This window comes from Temnothorax curvispinosus, unplaced genomic scaffold (assembly GCF_003070985.1).
Source record: "Temnothorax curvispinosus isolate PA1 unplaced genomic scaffold, ASM307098v1 QBEX01004476.1, whole genome shotgun sequence".
Taxonomy (NCBI): domain Eukaryota; kingdom Metazoa; phylum Arthropoda; class Insecta; order Hymenoptera; family Formicidae; genus Temnothorax; species Temnothorax curvispinosus.
In genome coordinates, this window is record NW_020214256.1 from 15,555 (window position 1) to 20,792 (window position 5,238).

Sequence of the window (5,238 nt, forward strand, 5' to 3'; positions counted from 1 at the left end):
CTCAGAGTTAGAGATAATATTGTGGGGTAAGGAATTTACAGAGGTAATTTTTCTCGGAATGCCAGAATATAAAACACAGTTTTTTGAAGTGTATACACTACCGCACAAAAGTATTTGTCACCTTATAGAAATGTGATTAGAATTGAGTTTATTAATTAATAAAATTTTAATGAAAAGGCCAATAATATGCTACATGTCTTTATTGCATAGGACAGGTGATTACATATTATTTAAACCATTAAACAGTGATTTGACAAGAAAATAATTTTTTAAATTTTTGCTTCATCGATGTGGCTGTCAATTTTTTGTATCACAGTTTTATACAATTTTGACATGGGTTGACTAATTTTGTAATTAATTTTGGCTCCTAAATACACCAACGTGATGATCTCGGAAAATGTATTTATTATTTGATACTATTTCTGCAAGCAAAATAATTACATAAAATTAGGAAGTAAGGGATACCAACATAACATCAGTTTCTCGTTATTTCCACTACAATATTTTATAATTTGACTTATCGTATATTAAATAACCAACAATTTATGATTGTTTAAACCAAAAGCAGGCATTCCGAACATATTCCATTGTGCGTTCAAATTCACGCACTTTTGATCCCATGTGTGTTTATAGACACTGCATATATTTATTAATTAAAAATATAAATTAAGAAATAATATATTACAGAAACTTATTCCACGTTAGAATACGCAATTGATTTATGCGGAATTATAAATTGCACTTAAAATTAAAAAATCGAATATCGTGTAACGATATATAATAAATTTTACCTTTTGCACGTTGCCCAAAAGTTCAAAAGACAATCGCACTGGCGCTTGAATAAAACACTAATTAATTAACCTTGCTTTTTAATCTTTTAAACAGCGATTTTTATTGTATTATTTCTAACAAATAAAAATTGCTTTGTTTCTGTGGTTTTAAAGATATCACTTGTTTTCAGAAAAAATTATTTATAGTCATCAATATTCAACATAATGGAGTGTAATACAATTACTTCCATTATCAAAGAGAATAAGGAGGAAGCTCTCGACGATATGAACTTGGCGGGAGTGAACGGGAATGATGACAGCTATAAAAAATCCGAAATGAAAAAATCAGGTGTTTTCAATTTTGAAACTGATGTAATATGGCCTATGGCTCTGCTAGTCTTTTTATTCCATCTATTGGCATTTATGGTTTACTGACTTTCAACTACACGGAAAATTGGAAGATTACATTATGGAGTAAATATCCTCGTTCAAAGTATTTTACGCTTTTGTATAGAGACGAATCTAACAAAGAAATTTCCAAAGTTTCTGAAATTTTTTTCGAGCAGCGATTAATACATAGAAGTTCTTTTAAAATCAAATTGTTGATTTTCAAATTAGTCAAATCTAAAACAGTTAAAGTTAAAGTTAATACTTTCTTAACCTATTATATCTTTTTGTATTGCGAAAGGTATTAATAAAGTTATTAAGTTTAAATTACTAAAGATAATTAATTTGACACTGAATAATTTTATTTTTAATGCAATTATTTTTTACATCTGTTGAGTGAGTTTAAACATAATTAAACGCTGTTGATACACTGTTGGAAAATTTGTGTTAAATATAACATAAATCACATGTCCAAAACGGTCCACTCAAATTTTTGTGTTAATTTAACATAATATGGATGTGTTAAGTGGTAACACTGATATTATATGTTAAAATATTTCAACAGAAAGGAAATGTATGTTTGATCGTAATTTGAAGTTAATTATGTGTACAATTAACATAACTTTTATGTTAAAGTTGAAATTGTAAGATAAAATAAACACTCTATTTCTGTAAATTTTTAACTTCGAAAAAAAACAGTGGTAGTATTATACCTCAAAAAAGTCTAAGTAACAAGTGGTAGACGTAATCTTTGTATTTCAAAAAATCTCGAAAAAATCTAAGCAGTAGTATCTTTACCTCGAAAAAGCTGAAGTAACAAGTGAAAGACGTAATCTTTGTATGTATCTCGAAAAATCTCGAAAAAACCCAAGCAGTAGTATCTTTACCTCGAAAAAACCGAAGTAACAAGTGGTAGACGTAATCTTTGTATCTCGAAAAATCTCGAAAAAAACTAAACAGTAGTATTTTTATTTCCAAATATGTTGTTACCTCGAAAAAAAAACAGTGGTAGTATTATACCTCAAAAAAATCTAAGTAACAAGTGGTAGACGTAATCTTTGTATCTTGAAAAATCTCGAAAAAACCTAAACAGTAGTATTTTTATTTCCAAAAAATTATTACTCAAGTGATACACATCACAAAATTACGTTACCTTATCAAAAATGAGTCGCGCTTCAAGTGATCTATTATTACAATTACAAAAAAGAAATGATATTTTTTTTTAAATTACAGCGTCAATTACAGAGAACATACACTGAGAAAAAGAATTTGTTAATCCCAAGAAATATTTAGTCCGATACGTTCAACTAAACATTTTAGTTAGTTTAACTAAACATTAGTTGAATTAATTAATTCTTGATTAAAGAAACGAAATAAATTGTTGAAACAATTAATATTTAGTTAACTAACTAAAATGTTTAGTTGAACGTATCGAACTAAATATTTCTTGGAATTAACAATTTTTTTTCTCAGTGTATTTTTCGAGATACAAAGATTACGTCTACCACTTGTTACTTAGGTTTTTTCGAGGTGTAATATTACCACTGCTTTTCTTCGATTAGATTTCTATATTACCAGAAAACCTTTTCAATAAGATTTACGGTTCAAATTTCGTTTATAATCTATTATCTTTGTAACTATTTTCTATCTAGTGTATCAATAAAAATAGGTATAAAAGAAAAATAAGTTTTTTTGAACCTTAAGTTTTTTTTCTAATTAGTGGATTGACTTTTATTTTTAATTAATAGTTAGGGGTGAAGGAGGCACTTTAGGACAGAGGCAATTTAGGACATCTCGAATGAAGAACAAAGAGTGATGGCAAAAAAACCAATGGGATATTAATCCCAGAGAAGTTTTAAGATGAGCATAAGCATGATTCCGGAGATATGAAGTAGTGAAGTAGTGATGGTTTCCCATAATCCATGAAAGGATTTTCACGAAAGGACACGAAACTCTTCAAGTGTCCATACTAAGGAATAAAATATATATGACGAAGTGAAACATATCGTTTCTTAAGGATTTTTTTTACACCGGATTCAAATATGACCTTAGTTTTCGTCTTTAGCATGAAAATTTCCCGAGATAGATGGAGTTGAAGTGAAACTTGACACCGCCTCTCACGAATCGGGTTGTTTATCTTTCAATTTGAGTATTTCCTCGGTAATTGAATTGCTTCAAAGACTTGGTCAGTGGTTAATAAGGAACGTATTTTCAGGGTGCTTTATAAAGTATAAATGAAATAGCGGTGAATAGTAGATCGTCTATTTTCTGAACAATGAATCGTAGATGATCCATTCGACAGAAAATACTCTCAATAATACGTAAACTTCAGCCACGCATTCTTCCTTATGCAATACACCCTGACTGGATCATCACTTTCACCCCCTTGTATCTCCGGAACCGTGCTTATGCTCATTTTGAAATTTTACTAGGATTGATGGTTCATCTAATAGTACTAGTTGCCATGAAAAAATTTGAAATTTGAAATCCAAAAAATGGGCAAAATTTGCCATTACTCTTTGTCACTTTTTTTCATGTTAAACGCATTTTTCGGTTGGCAATCGGTCAATAAATATACTTCACATGTGAGCTTCCGCGCTGTTAGCTGTCAAACTAATCTACAAACTGTTAGTGATTTTCGCTGTTGTAATTATTTTGGCCCGCAAATGTAAGTATTTTTATATTAAACTATTGCTCAAAAGGAAATTTACTTGTATGTTCTGGTTATGATTATATGTTTTGCGTTGTAATGAACGAAATAATTCGTCAAAAAAAGAGTCAATATTTAAGGTATATCGTATATCGTAAACTATGAAGCAATGTCCCCGCGAGCTCGCCATTGTAATGCTAGATATATTTTATCTTAATTACTTTTCTGAGCTCTGGTTCAGTCCTCTGCAGTCAGTTAAGCCAGTCAGTCAGTCAGTCAGTAAGTGTGAAAACGTTCGCGAGTAGAGCAAAGTATAAAAAGAAATGAAAAGATTTCATAGAATCGAAGATTTCATAGAAATCGTTAACCCCGCCGTGGGAGTATGTATACCTAACACCGTTGCGTGCGTGTCGCCCAGTATGCTTTTCGAACTCCAAGCTGAAGCGTCCAGCGAGTTGTCTTTTAATAAACAAGTCGTTATTTTCGTGAGTGCGCAAGTTTAAATAAGTGTCTGAGAGAAATCCGAAGAGTCACGGACTCACTGTCGGCCTGGGCTTTTTTTTTTAAAGCATACCGGACGGCATGCACGCAACAATACGTACATAACTGTATATTAACCCGTAGTGGTCACACGGGGTCCACTGGACCCCAGGCTATTTTTTTCTTGAAAGTATACTATTTTGAAAGTAAAACGCAGAAAGTCTTTTTGCTCTATCTAAAAAAATTTTGATGAATATTTTTGTGAAAAAAATCAAATTTCTCAAAAAAAAAATTTTTTTTCACGTTTTTTCAACTTAAAAGATTTTAAAAAGGAGAAAAAAATTATTGGATTATAAAGAGGAAGTCTTAAACTAAATTCCAGTTCAAGGTTTGAGTCGATACATCAAAAAGAACGCAAATGGCAACTGTAGTGGAGTCCATTGGACCCCGTATGTGTGACGTTATTTTTAGGAGGTGTGACCACTACGGGTTAAAAAAAAATATATATATATTTTTTTTAAATTAACCAATCTGTTAACGTTATAGTGGATATGGGTCGAGAACGTGCCGGTGCACGAGATCCAACTTTTCAATATGGTGAGGATTCGGATTCCTTACGTACAGGTGTGTACAAATATTTTTTCATAGATTTTAAATTTAAAAAAACTTTTCTTAAATTTCTTTTTTAAATTAAAAAAAAATTTTTTTTTCAGCCCAATTTTATATATATGGATGAGATCCAAATACGTGGCTTTTATTAATATACAGCACCAGCGTTGGGTACGCTGGGTTAGAAAAATCAATTACTCTTTCGTGGTGGACCACCTTGGCGTGGTAAGAGGGCTCCCCGTTCGGATTCGACGGACTACGTCCGGCGACTTCTGCTCTGCAGAAGTCACTGCGGTGGCCCGTTGGTGAGGTGCGGGGTCTAAGAGTCCACCCTTCCTGCCG